We start from the raw sequence: 24,279 nt of genomic DNA on the forward strand, positions 1-24,279 counted from the left end.
CACTGTCCCTATTCCCCAGTTCTCCCTCAATGCTCTCACCTTCTGACCTGTTGCTCCCGTGCCCACCGACATCAAGGCCGACATCGCCAAGGCCGCGAGGCACGCGGTCGACGAGACGCTCCCCTTCCAAGTCGAGAGCGCTGCATCTGACGTCACTCTGGCTGCCACCCTCAACCAGGCAGGCAGGCCCGTGGCATCCTTTTCCCGCACCCTCCATGCCTCCGAAATTCGGCATTTCTCCGTTGAAAAGGAGGCCCAAGCGATCGTTGAAGCTGTGCGACATTGGAGGCATTACCTGGCCGGCAGGAGATTCACTCGCCTCACTGATCAGTCGGCTACCTTCATGTTTAACAACACACAACAGGGTAAGATCAAAAATAATAAGATCTTTAGGTGGAGGATTGAGCTCTCCACCTACAATTACGAGGTTTTGTATCGCCCCGGTGAGCTCAATGAGCCCCCTGATGCCCTGTCCCGAGGTACATGTGCCAGCGCACAAGTGGACCGACTCCGGACCTTGCACGACGATCTCTGTCACCCGGGAGTCACCCGCTTTTACCAAATCATTAAGGCTCATAATCTGCCCTATTCCATTGAGGAAGTCAGGGCAATCACCAGAGACTGCCAGGTCTGCGCGGTGTGTAAACCGCACTTCTACCAGCCAGACCGTGCGTGCCTGGTGAAGGCCTCCCGCCCCTTTGAATGCCTCAGCGTGGACTTCAAAGGGCCCCTCCCATCCACCGGCCACAACACGTACTTTCTTAATGTGGTTGACGAGTATTCCCGATCCCCCTTCGCCGTCCCATGCCCCGATATAACGTCTGCCACCATCATCAAAGCCCTCAACACCATCTTCGCTCTGTTCAGTTTTCCCGCCTACATCCACAGCGACCTGGGATCCTCATTTATGAGGGTGGAGCTGCGCCAATACCTGCTCAACAGGGGCATTGCCTCGAGCAGGACGACCAGCTACAAACCCAGGAGAAACGGGCAGATGGAGCGGGAGAATGGGACGGTCTGGAGGGCCGTCCAACTGGCCCTACGGTCCAGAAATCTCCCGGCCTCCCATTGGCAGGAGGTCCCCCCGACGCACTTCACTCCATTCGGTCACTCCATTGCACCGCAACCAACGAAACCTCCCATGAATGTCTCTTTGCCTTCCCCAGGAAGTCCACCTCCGGGGTTTCGCTCCCAACATGGCTGGCAGCTCCAGGACCCGTTCTCCTCCGCAAGCACGTGCGGCTCCACAAGGCGGACCAGTTGGTTGAGAGAGTACAGCTATTCCATGCGAACCCGCAGTACGCCTACGTAGTGAACCCCGATGGCCGCCAAGGCGCAGTCTCCCTCAGGGATCTGGCACCAGCTGGGTCCTGGTGCCCCCCCCCCGCCCCGGAGCCACCCTCCCTTTCCCCAGCGCACCCCACCACAGCCCCTGCTCCAGGACAATCCGTCCTTCCCTTGCTCCCACCTGGGGATGAAGAGGATTTCAACACGCTCCCGGAGTCACCGAAGACCAAGCCGACGCCTGAGTCGCCACCAGCATTGCGGCGCTCTCAACGACAGATCAAGGCGCCCGATCATCTAAATTTGTAACCTTCTCTGTAATTTTAAAACCAATCTGTATGTATATAGTTTTCCACCACCCCTTCTGGACTCATTTTTAACAGGGAGTGAATGTGGTAGTCATCACTGTTGTGTTATATTGTATATATGGGTATTACGGTAAGGCCCATGTACTACAGGTATGGGGGTAGATCCCTGCCTGCTGGCTCCGCCCAGGAGATGGAGTATAAATGTGTGTGCTCTCTGAAGAGCAGCCATTTCATCAGCTGCTGTAGGAGGCAACACATCTCTGTGTAATAAAGCCTCAATTACATTCTACTTTCGTCTCGTCGTAATTGATAGTGCATCAATGGGTGAGCAGTGAGGTTGCCAAGTCTGGCTGGGCACATTCCAGGAGACATCTGCAAAGTGATATGACAGAAAACTGGGGGCATGGCGGGAACGGGTCTGGGAATGCTTGAAAATGCCAACCTGGGGGAATCATCTCTGTCCTAAATATCTCCCTACCTAAAGACATTAACAGGAGGAGTGCACATTATTCTGACGATGAACCACCTTCCCTGATTTGGTTAAGGGAGAATCCGGTTCCTACCTGGAAATTCCCAGCTTCCACTGCCCTGAATCATTGAAAAGTTCCTGGGCTGGAGAGCTGCTGTAACCAATCAGATCTGCAGAGCTAGGATATTGCACTTTCGGAAGCTAACAGGCTGTGTCCAATCAGCGGCCTGCTAGAGCTTCTCAAAGATAGCGGAGAACTGAGAGGGCACAGCAATAGGCCCCAGACATGCACAGTAGTGTCAGCTCCCTGCATTAAACACGGCGCAGACCAAACAAACACGGACAGCAAGTTCAGTCTGTGTGCCTGCTCCCTTCGCCACTGATGTTGTGGTTTAAAATCTCCCAGAAGGCATTCTATGTTCACCGGGATGTTAGATCCAATTCCTGGAGGCCCCCGTTCATTCCGGGAGGGTTGGCAACCCTTGTAACCAGAGTCAAGAACAGAGGATGCTGGAAAAACAGGTCGGGCAGCAGGAGAGAAACAGAGTTTACATTGCGAGTCCTTTGACTCTTCATCAGAACCGAAAGGAGGGAGAATGTGTTAGAACTGTAGAAACTGCAACGAAAAGTAGCAACTTTAAGACAGATGACCTGGTGTGAGAGGGGGAAGGGGTGTCGCATTGAGGCAACACATGTATGGAATATTTAAAAAGTGCGTTTAACATAGAGGTGAAACGTCAAAATCTAAAGCTGTTGAGCTCCATGTTGAGTTCGGAGGTTGTAACCTATTTAATCGGAAGACGAGATCCTGCTACCCCAGCTTGTGCTGGTCTTCACTGGAGCATTGCAGCAGGCCAAGAATGGCCATGTGGGCATGAGAACAAGGAGCTGAGTTCCAATGGCAAGAAGAAGGTTGGGTCCATGCTTACAGACTGAGCGAAGGTGTTCTGCAAAATGGTTACCCACTCTGTGTTTAGTCTCCCCACTGTAGAAGAGACAACATTGGGAGCAGCGAATACAGGAGGCCAAATTGACGGAGGTGCAAATGAAACACTGTTTAACCTGAACGTGGTATTTGGAGCCTCCACTGGTGATGGGGTAAAGGGGCAGGTGTTGCACCTTCCACAATTGCAAGGGAAGGTGCCTTGGGAAGGGAATGGAGAGTTGGGCATGATGGAGGAGTGGACCAGGGTATCATGGAAGGAGAAGTCACTGGAATGCTGACAGACCAGAGTGTCTACCTGTATCAGTGTCATATCCAAAAAAAGGGACCTCTGATGTTCCTCGGATCCTGAATCCAATTCTTGAGCACAGGTAAACTCCACTGCACTTCCTGAAGTGAGGATTATATCTGAACAAATAGACAGGGCCTCAGTTTAATATTTCACCTGGACACAAATAACTCAGACTGTGTCAACCTGGAGTAGGGTTTACACCTCTAACCTTCTGGTGAGAATGCTATCATTGAACAAAACCTACACTATTAAGCTACTTTTTAATGTCAACCCAGCTTATTGACTCTGCCCCTTGTACAAATGAGTGGAATTTCAGATTCCTGAAGTGTGCATTTTAAATGGAATGAATCATTTGAAAGAGCCAACTTGCTCCTGAGTTACACAATTGTTTTGTGCCATTCCTCCCCTGTATTTCACACCAGCTGACCTCTCCCTCATTATAGCTGCACTGCGTGATGACAAACCTGATCGAATGGTGCCCTGTTGCCCAGTACAAATTACCTTGTTTATTTTACAGTTGAATAGAGACTGTCAGTGGAGAGAGCTGCCTCTGATGGTGCGACAGAAATAAATCACACAGAACAGGGATCACGCAGGCAGCAGAAAATTGCCTCGCGATTAATGCTGGTGGTGGAGCTGCTGCATCTGCGCAGAGCAATTACTTCTGTCACCTTTCCAATTTCACCTTTTTGGGAGGCGGAAAAGAAGAAGATTAATACTTGGCACTGGGCAGGTAGCTAATGAAGGGGGTGCAACTGGGGCGAGTGGGGCAGCAAATCCTTCAAATCAAACTGGGGTGCTCACTCTTCCAGGACACCAGACACTTCAGAGTATTACTGGGAGGAACAGCTGGGCATTAAAAAATGTATATTTTTAAAACATTTCTTTGGACACTTCTGTTCACTAATATTGGGGTTGAGATAAAAACTGCTTGATCGACATTGAATTGGGTATTAAAAGGTCTACCCGCTTTCCAATTGGTACCTGGAAGGCAGGACACTGAGAATGGACATTTTTCTGTATTTGTGTGATTACTGTATTTCATGTTGTAACAAGACATTTCCTGCAAGTCTGTAGGTTGGTTTAGGCGCCTGCATCGTAATGTGAGTTTTTTTGACATTAAAGCAGATACAGGGATTAAATACAAAACTAGGCTGTGGCTTAGTAACCAGGGGCGAGACAGCAGGGCAGCAGCAAGATGTGGAGGGAGACGTTCAGGGCATTTAAATTGCAGCGTTGAGGAGTTTAGGCCACGAATAGACTGAAGCCTCTGACTGTAGATAGAGAAATGGGACATGGCAGCGGAATGAAAGAAACAGCAGGGGCTGCATTGTGGCACAGTGGCTAGCACTGCTGCCTCACAGCGCCAGGGGCTGGGTTCAATTCTGGCCTCGGATGACTTCTGTGTGGGATTTGTGCTTTGTCCCCATGTGTGGGTTTCCTCCGGGTGCTCCGGTTTCCTCTCTCAATCCAAAGATGTTCAGGTTTGGTGGATTGACTCAAGCTGAATTGCTCCTTAATGTCCAAAGGTTAGGTGAGGTTACTGAGTTACAGAGATAGGGACGGGATGTGGGCCTAGATAAGATACTCTTTACAACGGTCAGTGCAGACTCAATGGGCCGAATGGCCTCCAATGCATACGGGCAAATATTGTCAAAGTACAACAAAGTCCTATGTCTGGACAATGCTTTCACAATCTTACAGCGGGACTCTCCGTTCTTGGGGACTAAAGTCTTGAGTTGGTGTACACACCGAACAAGGAGCTAATCATTGCAGATGCCCTGTCGCGCTCCATCACCTCGCCCTGTGAACAGATAGACTTCATCTGCCAAATTGAGGCACATGTACAACTGTGTGCCATCAACCTCCAGGCCTCAGATGAAAGAGTGGTCAACATTTGAGAAGAGACTGCCAAGGACCCTCTTCTGCAGCGGGTCATGCATCACCTTGCAAATGATTGGCAGAACTATTTTATCTTATTGGTTCTTGTATTTTTCTATGAGTGTGATCATTTTAGCAACCTTTGTTCTGGTATGTAATAGCATTTTTTTCCCTGTCTAAATTGCTGACTCTGCTGTCAACTTCAATGATTTTACATTTGTGGACAGCATGGTAGCACAAGTGGATAGCACTGTGGCTTCACAGCGCCAGGGTCCCAGGTTCAATTCCCCACTGGGTCACTGTCTGTGCGGAGTCCGAATGTTCTCCCCCTGTCTGCGTGGGTTTCCTCCGGGTGCTCCGGTTTCCTCCCACAGTCCAAAGGCGTGCAGGTTAGGTGGATTGGCCATGATAAATTGCCCTTAGTGACCAGGAAGGTTGGGGGAGGTTATTGGGTTGCGGGGATAGGGTGGAAGTGAGTGCTTAAGTGGGTCGGTGCAGACTCAATGGGCCGAATGGCCTCCTTCTGCACTGTATGTTCTATGCTCTATGATCTTTAGTTAATTTCTCATTACCAAGCTTCCCTTCTTCAAGCTCTTATTCTCCCGATTCAATTCTTCACTGGACTTGTTTTTCGTGGAATTCAGCTTATTTTACATTGTCTCATTAATTTCTCCTTCTTAACTTTATTTTGTAAAATTTTGCAACTTCTTTTGAGTTTGCTGTCAGTCATTTCATCTTGTTGTTTTAATGTCTTCTCTAGAGCTTTAATTATTTTTGTTGATTTGGGGCAGCACGGTAGCATTGTGGATAGCACAATTGCTTCACAGCTCCAAGGTCCCAGGTTCGATTCCGGCTTGGGTCACTGTCTGTGCGGAGTCTGCACATTCTCCCTGTGTGTGCGTGGGTTTCCTCCGGGTGCTCCGGTTTCCTCCCACAGTCCAAAGATGTGCAGGGTAGGTGGATTGGCCATGCTAAATTGCCCTTAGTGTCCAAAATTGCCCTTAGTTTTGGGTGGGGTTACTGGGTTGTGGGGATAGAGCCGGTGCAGACTCAATGGGCCGAATGGCCTCCTTCTGCACTGTAAATTCTATGATAATCTACTACCGCCAGATCATCTCTGACATTATAGAACTGAGGGCATTGGCCCTTGAGCCACCCGTCTGTTAGGTGGCGCATGACACGCTGTAGCAAGGGGTCAGCCGCCGTCTCGCGGCGAATTTGGATGAGGCGTTCATTCGTGGCAGGTAGATTGGAGGCCGCGAAGGCCACATGGGCGTCAACCTGGCAGACAAATCCCGCTGGGTGACATGGAGTGTTGCCCTGGAGAGAGCGTCAGCAATGATGAGGTCTTTGCCTGGGGTGTATACCAGCTGGAAGTCATATCGCCGGAGCTTGAGAAGAATATGCTGGAGGCGAGGCGTCATGTCGTTCAAGTCTTTTTGTATTATATTGACCAGCGGGCGATGGTCGGTCTCGACGGTGAATTGACGAAGTCCGTAGACATAATCGTGAAACTTAACCACACCTGTCAGAAGGCCCAGGCACTCCTTTTCTATCTGCGCATAGCGCTGCTCCGTGGGGGTCATGGCGCGTGACGCATATGCAACGGGGGCCCATAATGAGGCCTCATCGCGTTGCAGGAGCACTGCCCCAATGCCGGATTGGCTGGCATCGGTCGAAATTTTGGTCTCCTTTGCTGGATCAAAGAAAGCTAAGACCGGGGCCGTGGTGAGTTTGGTTTTCAGTTCTCTCCATTCGCGCTCGTGGGCAGGGAGCCATTGAAAGTCTGTCGTCTTCCTGACCAGGTTCCTGAGAGCCGTGGTATGAGAGGCGAGGTGAGGGATGAACTTCCCTAAAAAATTGACCATGCCCAGAAATCGGAGGACCGCCTTCTTGTCCTCTGGTGTTTTTATAGCTGTGATAGCAGCTACCTTGTCCGCATCCGGCCACACACCCAACTGGGAGATGTGGCCCCCGAGGAACTTGAGTTCCGTCTGACCAAACGAGCATTTGGCCCTGTTGAGGTGGAAGCCATGCTCACGTATACGTTTGAATACGCGCTGGAGGCGACTAACATGCTCATGCTGATTATGTCGTCGACATTGACGCGAACAGTTTGGTGAAGAGCTTGGCGTGAGCCATCTCACATGTGAGCTCTTGGCGCTTGGGAATTGGATAATGCTCCCTCATGATATTGCGATTTAGATCCTTGGGATCAATGCAAATTCTCAATTCACCGGAAGGCTTTTTTACACATACCATGGAACTGACCCAGTCGGTTGGTTCCGTGACTTTGGAAATCACTCCTTGGTTCTGGAGGTCCTGCAGCTGCTGCTTGAGGCGGTCCTTAAGGGGTGCTGAGACCCTGTGAGGTGCGTGCACCACAGGTGTGGCATTCTGTTTTAATAAGATGTTGTAGGTGTAAGGGAGCGTGCCCATGCCCTCGTAGACGTCGTGGTGCTGGTTGATAATGGCGTCGAGTTGCACCCTGAAGTCGGTGTCCTGAAAGGCAGACATGTCATCAGGAGAGAGAAAGTGAACTCTCTGAACTAGGTTCAACAGCTTGCATGCCTGCGCGCCAAGCAGGGAGGCTTTCGAGGAGCCCACGATTTTAAAGGAAAGGATGGCTTTGCATGACCTGTGCGTCACTTCAAGTTGGCATGAGTCGCTGGCATCAATGGCATTGCCAATGTAATCTAATAGCTGGCAGGCTGATGGAAGGATGGCTGATTTGACACAAAGGCTTTGGAGGTCAGATCGCGCAATAAGATTGGCGGCGGCACCAGTGTCCAGGTGGAATCGTATTTGGGACCGGTTGACCGTCAGGGTGGCACACCACTCATTGTCTGGATCGATGCTGTATACTGATAGAAACTGGATTCTTTGCTTCAGGGACACCCTGTTTTTTGTAACGATACCGACTTGAAAAGGCGCCTTCGGGTCCTCGGTGTCAATGTTGGCTAGTAGGTCAGCATCGGACTCGGTGACCGTGGGTTGAATGGCCCGGATATTCCTGCGAGGCTGGCGGAAGCGATATGAGTTGGCAGGCTGAGGTGCTCTTCATAAAGCAGCACAGTGGCCAAGTTAGCCCCATCTCAGGCATTGTCGAGATTTGGCAGGGCATTGCCGCTTTAAATGGCTGGAGCCACAGTTGCCGCATGTCGTAGCGTCAGTACGTTCGCTGCGCCACCGCGCATACACGGTGCGGTCGTACGTGGCGCGCGCCTGCGCATTACATTCGTCGACATCGCTGTCCCCTCGTTTGGTGCGCACAAGCACAATTGGCCGCCCTCATCCAGTCGGAGGCCCTGGAGTTGCTCGATTGCTTGGACCCATTCTGCCTTGTGGGGACCTTGCCGCACCGTTTCAGCCGCTTGGATGTGGAAATACCGACTCGTGGCGTTTTCGTGTAGCACGCAGGTCTCGATGGCGGTCGCTAGGGTGAGCTGCTTTACCTTGAGGAGCTGCTGGCATAGGGGGTCCGACTGAACACCGAAAATGATCTGGTCGCGTATCATGGAGTCGGAGGTGGGCCCGTAGCTGCAAGACTGCGCAAGGATGCGGAGGTGGGTGAGAAAGGACTGAAAAGGTTCATCCATACCCTGAAAACGCTGTTGGAATACATAGCGCTCGAAACTTTCATTCACCTCTATGCTGCAGTGAGTGTCAAACTTGAGGAGGACCGTCTTGAACTTTGTTTTATCTTCATCATCCGCAAAGGTGAGAGAATTGAAAATGTGGATGGCATGGTCCCCGGACGTGGATAGGAAGAGAGCGATCTTCCTGGTGTCCGAGGCATCTTCCCGGTCTGTGGCTTCAAGGTAGAGCTGGAAGCGTTGTTTGAATATCTTCCAGTTGGCCCCTAGGTTACCGGTGATGCGGAGCGGCGGGCAGACGCTGTCCATTTCGCAGGATGACAGTATGCTGGCGGAAGGCAGATCACTTGCAGGTAGTTCTAAGAAGTTCTAATATCCCTCAACTCCTGGTATCATGATGTGTTGGGTGCTCTGGATCCGTGGAACACATACAGGCCACCAACACTTAAAATAGTGCAACACTATTTTATTAAGTCAGAAACTGTTTAACATACTTTCACTGTGGGTTAACACGATATTAGATTGAACTAAAGACCTATGCCTTGTCCGAACCAGTCTATGCACTCAGCACATGGTGAAGATCTGTGCTGCAAGCTGTGAGCTCTGTCCTACTAGGAGGCTTCAGCTCAAATGAGCGGGAACTCTGATTCCCCCTGTCTTTATAGTGTGTGTTCTCTCACTGGTGATTGGTGTTGTGTGTGTTGATTGGTCCCACTGTGTGTCCATCAGTGTGTATCTGCACCATGATATACTGGTGTATATTATGACAGTTGTTGCACCACAGTTGGTGGAGTTGGTGCAAATTGCTTTCTGACCGAGGTGACAAAGCGAGGAAGAGGTAAACATGTTCAAACATTAACGCGGTCATTTATACATTGAAATTTCAAGTCCTCGTAATCTGTGCCCTGCGAATCAGGAACAATATGATGGTGTCTAGCGTATTTAAGAATAACCTAGTTGACAGATACAAGCTCCTCTCTGGGGGAAGAGGGAGCAAGGGACGCAGTTACTTGGAGGAAAGAAAGAGACACGTTGAAACATGGTGGGGGAGTGATAGAGGGAGCAGAGGAAGAGAACGGTTCAAACACAAGGGTTTTGGGGGGATAACCAGAGCAGTTACCTATACCACAATCAACAGCCTCTTATTCAAGGCAAGTGCCTGTAATGAGGCAGGTACCTTCCTGGAATGGGGGAGGTTGAGGTGGCAAGTCAAGATTTCAGGGATGCAAATCAAGTGAACACCTCTCTTCCCCACATGTGATGGAAAGGCCAGGGGCAGGGGTCTCAAGCTGGTCAGGATAGCTGGTCCGCAGATTCACGGGACTTGGTGAGGAGCAGAGAGAAACCAATGCCGAGTTAGAGAGAGAGTAGAATTAGATCTCGACAGAGATGTGAGAGAAGAGGAGAGTCACTGGGGTGCATAGGATCATCTTTGCTCATTTACAACCATGGAGGAATATGTCATGTGCTTACTTAGAAAATATCCTTCTGATCCCTTGCCTGTCTTCTCTGGATTATTGTACAGAGAAAAATAATAATCAGTTAATCCTCTCTCCTGAATGATTTCTTTACCTAAGCAATATGAGTTCAAGTGGAATTTTATTTGCTCTGTCACTCACTCGTCTAATCCGCATTCAGGAGAAAACAGGAAACCCGTGATCCATCCATCACCATAGCAACATTATAGGTTTCAGGAAAATTATGATTAAGGTGAGATGATGGTGGGGGAGATGTGGGGAGGGGATCAAAAGGCACATGGAGAGATTGAAACACCATGCTGGGAATCTCCGCTATCCGGCGGGGCGGGCCGTACGGCGCCGAGGAGTGGCGTGAACCACGCCGGCGTCGGGCCGCACGGAAGGTGCGGAATCCTCCGTCTCTCCAGGGGCTAGGCCGGCGCCGGCACACCAACCGGCACCTAAAGGCCTCCGCCGGCCGGCGCGAGTTGATGCATGCATGGGAGCGCCAGCGTGATCCCAGCGCATGCGCAGGGGGGCTCTTCTCCGCGCCAGCCATGGCGGACCGTTACAGCGGCTGGCGCAGAGGGAAAGACTGCCTCCACGGCACAGGCTCGCCCGCAGATCAGTGGGCCCCGTTCGCGGCCAGGCCTCCCAGGGCCAGATCCCCCCGCACCCCCCCCCCCCCCCCCCCCCGAGGACTCTGCAAGCCTCCCGCAGAGCCAGGTCCCGCCGGTAAGGAACTTGTTTCATTTACGCCGGCGGGACTGGCCGAAAACAGGCTGCCACTCAGCCCATCGTGGAGTGGAGAATTGCTGGGGGGGGACCACTGCCAACAGTCCCCGACCGGCGCGACGCAATTCCCGCTCCCGCCGAAAAACCGGCGCCGGAGAATCCGGCAGCCCGCGTTGGTGCGGCGGGGCGGGATTGACGCCGCCCCCCGGCGATTACCCGGCTCAGCGGGGGCTCGGAGAATCCCGCCCCAAAAGACCGTAAGACGTAGGAGCAGAGTTAGGCCATTCAGCCCATCGAGTCAATTAGATCATGACTGATCTGATATGATAATCCTCAACTCCATTTTCCCGCCTTATCCCCATAACCCTTGATTCCCTTACTGATTAAAAATCTGCCCATCTCAGCCTTCAACATACTTAGCGCCCCGACCAATGGGATGGGATACACATGGGAGACTTTTGAAATCAAGGAGGGGGTTAGCACAGTGGGGTGATACCAAGAGCGAGTCTCAGGAACAGAGGGCAGGAATCTCCAAACCCCGCCGGGTCGGAGAATCCCCGCGGGGGCGGCATGAATCCCCCCCTGCTGCTCCGATGCCGGTTGCCCTATTCTCCAGCGCCGGTTTACGGGCGGGGATCACGCCTCGCCGGTTGGGGGCCATTGGCAGCCGCACCCCCCAGCAATTCGCCGGGACCTGATGGGCCAAGCGGCCGTTGGTTACTGGCCAGTCCCGCCGGCGTGAATTGGACATGGTCCCACACAGCGGGACCTGGCTGGTAGGCCTGCTGGTGTGGTCCTCGGGGGGGGGAAGAGGGGGATCCGGCCCGGGAGGGGCGGGCCACGGTGGCCTGGCCCACGACCGGGGCCCACCAATCTGAGGGTGGGTCTATGCTGTGGGGGCACTCCTTCCTTCCGCGCCGGCCCCTGTAGGGGTCTGCCGTGGCTGGCGCGGAGAAGACACCTCCTGCGCATGCGCGGAAGGAAGCCGGCGGTTCTACGCATGTGCCAACTCGCGCCGGCCTTCGGTGCTGGCTGGCGCGGCGCCAACGCCTCCGGCGCCGGTCTAGCCCCTGGAAGTGCGGAGGATTCCGCAACTTCCGGTCGACCTGACGCTGGAGTGGTTCACGCCGTTTTTTACGCTGGCGTCGGGCCATCGCGGGGATTCGGGAAAATCCTGCTCTCTGTGTTCTATGGTGCTGAGTTTTTTAAATTCAGTTTTATGGGATGTGGGCTTTGCTGGTTAGGCCAGCATTTGTTGCCCACCTCTAATGGCTCTTGGGAAGGTAGTGGTGAGCTGCCTTCTTGAACCACTGCACTGAGTGCTGAATTTGGTGCATTTTGAGTGCTATAGTAAGAGTTTGGTGACCGAGGGAGTATAAGGCTTCATTTTTATCTAAAGTTTAGTCTTTCTTTTATTTAGTTAATTAACTTAAAAGTTGCTGTTTGGTTTAGAAGAAGGTGAATTTTCAATCAGCTTTAAACAGGCTTCTACTTGTAGGCACTTGCAGCTGGAGCTTGTTAATTAGTTAATTGGATTAGGCCAGTTTTCCGAGGCTAGATTCACAGTATAAAAGTGATCCCCTACAGTGCAGACTTTGTTTGCACTGAGTGCTGAATTTGGTGCATTTTGAGTGCTATAGTAAGAGTTTGGTGACCGAGGGAGTGCTGAATTTGGTGCATTTTGAGTGCTATAGTAAGAGTTTGGTGACCGAGGGAGTGCTGAATTTGGTGCATTTTGAGTGCTATAGTAAGGGTTTGGTGACCGAGGGAGGTAGGTGAGGAGGGAGTAAGGTGCTGCTTTCATTTTGTTTCCGACATTTCCGCAAAGAGTGAGAAGAGAGCCAGGAGTTTACAGAAAGTGTAGCTGACTGGGAGCAGAGTCGGAGGGCGGAGATCTAGTTAGTCCACAGGGCAGCTATATTCTGTCAGGTAAGAGGGGATGGAGGCTAGGCCAGTTGCATGCTCCTCCTGTAGGATGTGGGTGGTGAGGGATACCACCGGTGTCCCCGCTGACTATACCTGCGGGAAGTGCACCCAACTTCAGCTCGTCAAAGACCGTGTTAGGGAACTGGAGCTGAAGATGGATGAACTTTGGATCATCCGGGAGGCAGAGGGGGTGATTGAGAAGAGTTACAGGGAGGTAACCACACCCAAGGTACAGGACAAGAATAGCTGGGTTACCGTCAGGGGGAAAAAACAAACAGGCAGACAGTGCAGGGATCCCTCGTGGCCATTCCCCTTCAAAACAAGTATACCGTTTTGGATGCTGTTGGGGGGGATGACCTACCGGGGGAAGGCCCTAGCGGCCAGGTCTCTGGCACTGAGTCTGGCTCTGGGGCTCAGAAGGGCAGGGGGGAGAATAGAAAAGCAATAGTTGTAGGAGATTCAATGGTTAGGGGAATAGATAGGAGATTCTGTGGTCGCGAGCGAGACTCCCGGAAGGTATGTTGCCTCCCGGGTGCCATGGTCAGGGATGTCTCGGATTGTGTCTTCAGGATCCTTAAGGGGGAGGGCGAGCAGCCAGAAGTCGTGGTGCACATTGGTACCAACGACATAGGTAGGAAAAGGGGTGTGGAGGTAATAAACAAGTTTAGGGAGTTAGGCTGGAAGTTAAAAGCCAGGACAGACAGAGTTGTCATCTCTGGTTTGTTGCCGGTGCCACGTGATCGCGAGGCTAGGAATAGGGAGAGAGTGCAGTTGAACACGTGGCTGCAGGAATGGTGTAGGAGGGAGGGCTTCAGGTATTTGGATCATTGGAGCGCATTCTGGGGAAGGTGGGACCTGTACAAGCAGGACGGGTTGCATCTGAACCAGAGGGGCACCAATATCCTGGGAGGGAGGTTTTCTAGTACTCTTCGGGAGGGTTTAAACTAATTTGGCAGGGGAATGGGAACCGGATTTGTAGTCCAGCAACTAAGGTAGCCAATATTCAGGACGCCAAAGCGTGTAATGAGGCAGTGGGGAAGGGAACACTGACAAAGGAGAGTACTTGCAGGCACGGAGATGGGTTGAAGTGTGTATACTTCAACGCAAGAAGCATCAGGAATAAGGTGGGTGAACTTAAGGCATGGATCCGTACTTGGGACTACGATGTGGTGGCCATCACGGAAACTTGGATAGAAGAGGGGCAGAAATGGTTGTTGGAGGTCCCTGGTTATAGATGTTTCAATAAGATTAGGGAGGGTGGTAAAAGAGGTGGGGGCGTGGCATTGTTAATTAGAGATAGTATAACAGCTGCAGAAAGGCAGTTCGAGGAGTATCACCCTAATGAGGTAGTATGGGTTGAAGTCAGAAATAGGAAAGGAGCAGTCACCTTGTTAGGAGTTTTCTATAGGCCCCCCAATAGTAGCAGAGATGTGGAGGAACAGATTGGGAAACAGATTTTGGAAAGGTGCAGAAGTCACAGGGTAGTAGTCATGGGTGACTTTAACTTCCCAAACATTGAATGGAAACTCTTTAGATCAAATAGTTTGGATGGGGTGGTGTTTGTGCAGTGTGTCCAGGAAGCTTTTCTAACACAGTATGTAGATTGTCCGACCAGAGGAGGGGCAATATTGGATTTAGTACGTGGTAATGAACCAGGGCAAGTGATAGATTTGTTAGTGGGGGAGCATTTTGGAGATAGTGACCACAATTCTGTGACTTTCACTTTAGTAATGGAGAGGGATAGGTGCGTGCAACAGGGCAAGGTTTACAATTGGGGGAAGGATAAATACGATGTTGTCAGACAAGAATTGAAGTGCATAAGTTGGGAACATAGGCTGTCAGGGAAGGACACAGTGAAATGTGGAACTTGTTCAAGGAACAGGTACTACCTGTCCTTGATATGTATGTCCCTGTCAGGCAGGGAAGAGATGGTTGAGTGAGGGATCCATGGTTGACAAGAGAGGTTGAATGTCTTGTTAAGAGGAAAAAGGAGACTTATGTAAGGCTGAGGAAACAAGGTTCAGACAGGGCATTGGAGGGATACAAGATAGCCAGGAGGGAACTGAAGAAAGGGATTAGGAGAGCTAAGAGAGGGCATGAACAATCTTTGGCAGGTAGGATCAAGGAAAACCCCAAGGCCTTTTACACACATGTGAGAAATATGAGAATGAGTAGAGCGAGGGTAGGTCCGATCAAGGACAGTAGCGGGAGATTGTGTATTGAATCTGAAGAGATAGGAGAGGTCTTGAACGAGTGCTTTTCTTCTGTATATACAAATGAGAGGGGCGACATTGTTGGAGAGGACAGTGTGAAACAGACTGGTAAGCTCGAGGAAATACTTGTTAGGAAGGAAGATGTGTTGGGCATTTTGAAAAACTTGAGGATAGACAAGTCCCCCGGGCCTGACGGGATATATCCAAGGATTCTATGGGAAGCAAGAGATGAAATTGCAGAGCCGTTGGCAATGATCTTTTCGTCCTCACTGTCAACAGGGGTGGTACCAGGGGATTGGAGAGTGGCGAATGTCGTGCCCCTGTTCAAAAAAGGGACTAGGGATAACCCTGGGAATTACAGGCCAGTTAGTCTTACTTCGGTGGTAGGCAAAGTAATAGAAAGGGTACTGAAGGATAGGATTTCTGAGCATCTGGAAAGACACTGCTTGATTAGGGATAGACAGCACGGATTTGTGGGGGATAGGTCTTGCCTTACAAATCTTATTGAATTCTTTGAGGAGGTGACCAAGCATGTGGATGAAGGTAAAGCAGTGGATGTAGTGTACATGGATTTTAGTAAGGCATTTGATAAGGTTCCCCATGGTAGGCTTCTGCAGAAAGTAAGGAGGCATGGGATAGTGGGAAATTTGGCCAGTTGGATAACGAACTGGCTAACCGATAGAAGTCAGAGTGGTGGTGGATGGCAAATATTCAGCCTGGATCCCAGTTACCAGTGGTGTACCGCAGGGATCAGTTCTGAGTCCTCTGCTATTTGTGATTTTCATGAATGACTTGGATGAGGGAGTTGAAGGGTGGGTCAGTAAATTTGCAGACGATACGAAGATTGGTGGAGTTGTGGATAGTAAGGAGGGCTGTTGTCGGCTGCAAAGAGACATAGATAGGATGCAGAGCTGGGCTGAGAAGTGGCAGATGGAGTTTAACCCTGAAAAGTGTGAGGTTGTCCATTTTGGAAGGACAAATATGAATGCGGAATACAGGGTTAACGGTAGAGTTCTTGGCAATGTGGAGGAGCAGAGAGATCTTGGGGTCTATGTTCATACAAAGAACAAACAAAGAACAAAGAAATGTACAGCACAGGAACAGGCCCTTCGGCCCTCCAAGCCCGTGCCGACCATACTGCCCAACTAAACTACAATCTTCTACACTTCTTGGGTCCGTATCCTTCTATTCCCATCCTATTCATATATTTGTCAAGATGCCCCTTAAATGTCCCTATCGTCCCTGCCTCCACTACCTCCTCCGGTAGTGAGTTCCAGGCACCCACTACCCTCTGCGTAAAAAACCTGCCTCGTATGCGCTGCCCACACGAATGGTACAACCCCAGTTGACGTTGGTAATGAACGAGCAGATTGTGCAGAGCGGACAGCCACGCAAATTCAGCAAGTGATGGTGCCTAAAATGTTAAGTCAGACTAAACGATCTACTATAAATATGTCTGCTTCTGACAAGTCAATGCCAACCATCCAAGACGTCATAAGGTTACAGGAGGACGATCCTGAGAGTGATAAACAAATGTGGAAACGGTTAGGTTGTACATATGATTCTGTTTCCTCTTTATGGACCACGCCAGCACATCAGACTTGTATGTCTGATGTGCTGGCTTTATGGGTCATCGAATGTGTACACTTTGCAACTCATTGTGGGGCTCGAGGGACTAGTGATTTGTTGCTGGACACTTGGTGGCACCCTAAAATGCAGGGGTTGGCCCAAAGTATCAGTAATCGGTGTTTGATTTGTCAGCAATATAACACCTGAAAAGGTATCCCTTGTGGGAAGGGGCAAACCCCGTTGCCCAGTGGTCCCTTTGAGACGCTCCAAATGGATTACATTGAGTTGGAAAGGTGTCAATGTTACAAATATGTTTTGGTCATTGTGGATGTGTTCAGCAGATGGGTCGAGGCGTATCCGACTATCGATAATAAAGCTGCTACTGTGGTTAAAGTCTTGATGAGGGAAATCATTCCCCGGTACGGTATACCAGCTCAGTTAAGTTCTGATAATGGGCCTCATTTTATTGGACAAATTAACAAGGAGTTTTGCTCCCAGTTGGGCATACGCCAGCAGTTACACTGTGCTTACAGACCGCAGGCGGCCGGGGTGGTTGAGAGACACAATCAGACCCTCAAAACTAAATTGGCTAAATTAAGAGCAGACACGGGACTGACATGGCTTAAGTTGCTCCCCGTTGCACTCTTCCAGCTGCGGGTTACACCTGCGGGACCGGCCCGGCTCTCTCCCGCCGAGATTCTTTATGGCAGGCCTCTTAGAACTCCCTGGAGCCTGCAGGTTCCCAGACTGGTTCAGTTTCATTAGATGACTGAAGAAATGACCGCCTATGTTCTAGCCCTTACGCAAGTGCTCAAGGAACTCCATGGCCAAGTCCGCGCGGCTCACCAGCCATTGCCCCAGTACCTAGCTCACTTTCAGTCCAGCCCGGTAGTTATGTCATGGTCAAAACTTGGACTAGGAAGAGGTCGGAGCCGCGATGGGACGGGCCCTTCCAAGTTCTCCTTACCACCCCCACAGCAGTTAAAGTGGAGGGGCGAAGTGCTTGGGTCCACCTACATCACTGTAAATTGAGTCCATCTCCACTACTGTAAAAGGTCGGATACTAACCTGCCTCCCTTCTCCAGTGCTATTTTACAGGTGTGGAGCATGATGGAGTGGCTACGCATCGTCTGTCTGATATTTGGCTTCACTTCGCTTGGCGTGTTATTGGCGATGGACATGGAAAAGGGGAATATTATGTATCTGTGTAGCCCCAACCAATCTACAAGGATACATCACCTATGCAAAGGTGATGTTCTTCGCTGCCCCCATATACGAGGACATGGTATCGACTCATGGAAGGTCATCAAAGTTAAGGAGAATGCAGGAGTCATGAAGCAGTTGCACCGGTCCCGGCGATGGGAAGGGAACATTATATGGACATTGCCTTGTTTTTGGAATACATGTAAATTTGATTTTGGATGTGTTAAGAGTGGTACAATAAAGGTAAAATCAGGCTGTCAGAAGAGTGTAGGAAGAGGCTATGAGAAAGAGAAAGGGACTAGAGAGAGGACGGGGCGTATGAGAAGGGAAGTACAGCTAGAACGTAGGTTACCGGGAGATACACTTAAGTTAGTTAAAGGCCAAACTGAGGAAAACCCGGGTAGTAAACCTTGGGAGCCCTCGGGGCAATAACCAAGGAGTTGTCTCAGCTACGGTTGTTTGCAATGCAGAACCGGTATGCTCTTGACTATCTTCTGGCCCGTGAGGGTGGGGTATGCGCCATAGTACAGGGCAAGTGTATCATGGGAGTTCAGGACTTGACCGCTAACATTACTAAATTTATGGATCGCGTACGGGATCACTTGGACGGGATGCAGGATCCTGGCTCTTGGGGTAACTGGGGATTTGGAGGATGGAAGGACTGGTTGATAAATATGGCCATGTATCTAGTGGTAGCTATCGGCTGCATCTTTGTGGGCCTGGCCATCCTTAAATGTGTGATGGGTAGAATGCGGGGTGCACTGGATCAGATCACCGCCCCAATCACCGAAAAAAAATTTTCACTGTTAAAATCCATGAAGGTGAGGCAGATGAAGGGGGGCTAAGACAGGAATTGGAAATGCAGCGACGGATCTTTTAGATGAGGAACCGTAGCTATGGATTGGATAGTTCGGTTATCATGGAATGATAAAAGGAGGGAATGACGAATGTGATATAAAATAGTTACTTTAGAGATACTAGTTAATGTAATGTAGAAATAAGCCACTTTGATTCTGGCAGTTAGGGAGAAAGGGATTTGAGACCGCATGGAAAAAGCAGGAAGAGGTGTGTCTATGAGAGTGATGCTGCATTGATAGGGGCCAGAGAAAGGGATTGGAAGTGAGCCAATCAGAATAGATCAAACAGGTCAGGAGGGATATAGGCTGACCTATGGGCGTCGAGTATGTGAAACTTGATACCATTTGAATTGATTTGCAGAGATCCCTTTGTTTCTTTGTTCATTCGCTTTCTGAGATATAGGAAACTGGATGTCTCTTATATTTCTATGAAATGAATCAAGCTTGCAAGCTAAATAAATAACTTCTTTTTACGTGCGAATCCATCTCAACTTTTATTGAGGCCAGACTGACAGAGAAAGAAATTTGGGAATCAACAGTAACAACACCTAACCTTTTTTTTGGACACAAGGGCAATTTAGCATGGCCAATCCACATAACCTGCACATCTTTGGACTGTGGGAGGAAACTGGAGCACCCGGTGGAAACCCACACAGCCACAGGGAGAACATGCAGACAGTGACCCAAGCCAAGAATCGAACCTGGGACCCTGGAGCTATGAAGCAACTCTGTTGACCACTGTGCCACAGTGCTGCCCAGGATGATGTCTAGCATGTTCTTTCCTCTTGTTGGGCCCCTCACCACCTGTCGCAGACCCAGTCCATTAGAACTTGGCAAGCTCGGTCAGTAATGGTGCTACCACGCCACTCTTAGTGATGGACATTGAAGACCCGAACCAGTGTACATTCTCGTCCTTTCCACCCTCAGAGCTTCCTCCAAGTGGTGTTCAACATGGAGTAGACAGGACGTGGTAATCAGCAGGAGGTTTCCTTCCCCATGTTTGACCTGAAGCCATTTGACTTCATGGGGTCCAGAGTCGAAGTTGAGGAATTCAAAACAATTCCCACCCAACCATATACTACTCATCACTACAGTGCAGAAGGAGGCCATTCCACTGTGCCCCCTCCTCTGCTGGGTCTGTCCTGCCGGTGGGACAGGACATATCCATGGATGGTGTCTGGGATGTTATCTGTAAGATATGATTCTGTCAGTATAACTATGTCAGGCAGTTGCTGGATTAGTCTGTGAGACAACTATTCCAATTTTGGCACAAGCCCCAGATGTTAATAAGGAGGACTTTGCAGGGTCAACAAGGCTGAGATTTTGGGATTGCCATTGTTGTTTCCAGTGCCTGGGTTGATGCCGGATGGTCCGTCCAGTTTCATTACTTTTTATTGATTTTGTAGCTGTTTGATCCAACTGAGTGGCTTGTTAAGCCATTTCAGAGGGCATTTAAGAGTAAATGCTGTGGGTCTGGAGTCACATGTAGGCCAGGCCAGATGTGGACTGCAGATTTCCTTCCCTAAAGAAAATTAGTGAACCAGATGTTTTTATAACGACTCTGAACAATAGTTTTTTTTTAATTTAGTGTACCCAATTCATTTTTTCCAATTAAGGGGCAATTTAGCATGGCCAATCCACCTAGCCTGCACATCTTTGGGTTGTGGTGGTGAAACCCACGCAAACACGGGGAGAATGTGCAAACTCCACACGGACAGTGACCCAGAGCCGGGATCAAATCTGAGACCTCGGTGCCATGAGACAGCAGTGAATGAACAATAGTTTTATGGGCAATATTAGACTTTTAATTCCAGATATTTTATTGGATTCCATTTCCACCATCTGCTGTGGTGGGATTCGACCCTGGGTCCCCAGAGTATTACCCTGGGTCTCTGGATCACCAGCCCAGTGACAATACCACTATCTCACCACCACTCAACTTGAGTGCTTTGGTTCCAGAGTAAATAAATGTAGGAGGAGTGACCCAATGGAGGTCTTTAAAATTAACCAAAGAGTTTGGTAGGGCCGACGTAGGGAAGATTCTTATGAGGAGTCCAAAACTAAGCATCATGAATTCAAGATTATCATTGTGATTTCCTCCCGCAAGTCCTGAAAGATGCAAATTGGACATTCTGAATTCTCCTACAGTGTATCCGAACAGGCGCCGGACTGTGGCCACTAGGGGCTTTTCACAGTAACTTCATTGCAGTGTTAATGTAAGCCTACTTGTGACAATAATAAAGATTTTTATTAGTAAATCCAATAGGGAATTCAGGAGAAAAATCTTTACACAAGGATTGTTTGGAAGCAGAACATGGCTATCACATGGATTAAGTAAGGTGAATAGCAGAGATACATTTAGGTAGAAGTTAGATGTGTGGGTTTCCTCCAGTTTCCTCCCACAGTCCAAAGATGTGCAGGTTAGGTGGGGTCATGGGGTTACAGGGCTAGGGCGGGGGAGAGCGCTCGGTAGTTTGCTCTTGGCGGGCAAGTGCAGACGTAATGGGCCGAATGGCCTCCTTCTGTGCTGTAAGTTCAAGGTGATTTTTAAGCACTTTCATGTAAGTGCCGGTTAATGGGGTTGGAGTTACTTCCTGAGGTAGAATGGGGCAAGTGTTTAATTCAGGGCTCTTACAAAGTCAATTGATTGAACACTCTGAGCAGCAGCTGACTCTCAAAGTCCATTATTTGGTCCTGAACACAGCTCTATAAAAAGAACAATCGACTGAGTGAGGATTGCCTACTCAATACCAGAACTTGACCCCTCCATCATCTTCATTATTCTCTCAAAGTATGTTCCTGAACTGTACATTATTGGCCCTTTTACAACTGGTTAATTATTTTTTGTATGATGCAATAAACCTGTATAATTATTTCTTATTTCTCTTCCCACACCTTGTGGTGCAGACTTTTATCTGTTTCTATAGCTAGTAGTTCTGGGAAGGTCACTAGTCTGTTGCCAGAGGCTTAGAACCTGAGGGACTCCACTTTGCATCAAGCGTGGCTGACCAGGACTCTCTCCCATTCTTACCACCACACTTGGTGTGTTTGGTAGGATTTGCAGGTTGACACTCAACCTGTTTGGCCGCCTTATGAATGCATCTTTCTTAAACACCAAGTCCAGGGGTGGGACTCAAACCCGGAGCTTCTGGCTCAGAGGCAGGGACGCTACCCACTGAACCACAAGACCTCCATATACTTATTTAAACATCAGAGTAAGAATCCATCAAGAACTGAGTGTTGTCAAAGCAGCAGAGCCCAGAAAGTCCAAGATTAGATTGCTACCCTTTGCTGAGTAAGGTGAGCTGATTCTGGACAAGTTGACAGTCCATAGAATCTTGGCTTGCGAGAGCGAGAAATATCCCGCCACATTTTCTGGCACTCATTGCAATCTGGTTCCAATGCGGAATCCTGGTAAACAAATGAAAGCAGGGTCAGATGCAGCCTCAGCTATGATGCTCCCCAGAGTGGAGTAGCTCAATTTTCCCGTCTGGGGTCACAACTGGGAAATTGACATTTAGAGGCGGTGCCAGGTGTCACAGCTTCTGGGGAACAACATCTCACTAAGTATTAGTGCTTGCAGAGGGTGAGGGCTGTGAAGATTGGCAACAAAAAAACATCAGTAGCTGTGGAGACTGTCCCAGCCTTTCTACTGATCACCATTCACTGTCTCCTCCTATAGGTCGGTTGTATTTAATTGAAATTCATTGTAGTGTAAAGCAGGAAATACTGGCATTTGTATAGCACCTTTCACAACCTGAGAATGTACCAGATTGTTTTACACTCAATGAATTGCTTTTGAACTGAAGACACTTAAAATGTCAGAACATGGCAACCAATGTATGCATGGCAAGATTCCACAAACAGTACTGAAATAGTGAGAAGATAATCTTTGTTTTAAATGAATAAATATTAATCAGGGCACTCAGGAGAATCCCATTGGCTTTAAGTTGAAATTATGCAATGGGGTATTTTATCCCCACTTGCAAGGACAGATAGGGTTTTGGTTTTACTGTTCCATCCGAAAGATGGTAGCGGGATTATTCCACCCTGCCTCTGAGCAAACGCATGCCATGCAGTCAAAAGTAGAACTGAGGAGAATTTATATTTAAATTGTCCACCTTATTCATACCAGCCACCACATGTTGTCTGTGTGGGAAACATGGCGAATGGAGATCCAAAGCATACTCAAAGTGACACTGGGTTCAGCTGTTTAAATGCCTGCTTAAATTTGGGTTTCTTGAGATTGATATCTTCAGTGAGGCCTCAGTAGGTTCCTGAACCCATTGGGAAACACATCCTGGGCAAAATTCTCCGGTATCGGGGCGATGTCCGCCGACTGGCGCCCAAAACGGCGCAAATCAGTCGGGCATCGCGCCGCCCCAAAGGTGCGGAATCCTCCGCATCTTGGGGGGCCGAGCCCCAACCTTAAGGGGCTAAGCCCGCGCCGGACGAATTTCCACCCCGCCCGCTGGCGGAAAAGGCCATTGGTGCCCCGCCAGCTGGCGCGGAAATGACATCTCCGGGCGGCGCATGCGCAGGAGCGTTAGCGGCCGCTGACGGCATTCCCGCGCATGCGCAGTGGAGGGAGTCTCTTCCGCCTCCGCCATGGTGGAGACCGTGGCGAAGGCGGAAGGGAAAGTGTGCCCCCATGGCACAGGCCCGCCCGCGGATCGGTGGGCCCTGATCGCGGGCCAGGCCACCGTGGGGGCACCCCCCGGGGCCAGATCGCCCCGCGGCCCCCCCAGGACCCTGGAGCCCACCCGTGCCGCCTTGTCCTGCCGGTAAGGTAGGTGGTTTAATCTACACCGGCGGGACAGGCATTTTAGCAGCGGGACTTCGGCCCATCCGGGCCGGAGAATCGCGGGGGGGGGGGGGCCCGTCAACTGGCCCGGCGCGATTCCCGCCCCCGCCGAATATCCGGTGCCGGGGGATTCGGCAACCGGCGGGGGCGGGATTGACGCCAGCCCATGGCGATTCTCCGACCCGGCGGGGGGTCGGAGAATCTCGCCTCAGGTCAGTCACTTTGTGAACCTTGGGGAAAACCTATTATGTAGTTGGGAACCATTTGACAGGTGTGTTTCAAAGGTCTTGCCAATTTCAAATATAAGAATTTGATGTATGCTATTTTAGAACAAACAAAGAACAAAGAAATGTACAGCACAGGAACAGGCCCTTCGGCCCTCCAAGCCCGTGCCGACCATGCTGCCCGACTAAACTACAATCTTCTACACTTCCTGGGTCCGTATCCCTCTATTCCCATCCTATTCATGTATTTGTCAAGATGCCCCTTAAATGTCACTATCGTCACTTCTTCCACCACCTCCTCCGGTAGCGAGTTCCAGGCACCCACTACCCTCTGCGTAAAAAACTTGCCTCGTACATCTACTCTAAGCCTTGCCCCTCTCACCTTAAACCTATGCCCACTAGTAATTGACCCCTCTACCCCCGGGAAAAGCCTCTGACTATCCACTCTGTCTATGCCCCTCATAATTTTGTAGACCTCTATTAGGTCGCCCCTCAACCTCCGTCGTTCCAGTGAGAAC

Source organism: Scyliorhinus torazame, chromosome 21 (genome assembly GCF_047496885.1).
Source record: "Scyliorhinus torazame isolate Kashiwa2021f chromosome 21, sScyTor2.1, whole genome shotgun sequence".
Lineage (NCBI taxonomy): Eukaryota > Metazoa > Chordata > Chondrichthyes > Carcharhiniformes > Scyliorhinidae > Scyliorhinus > Scyliorhinus torazame.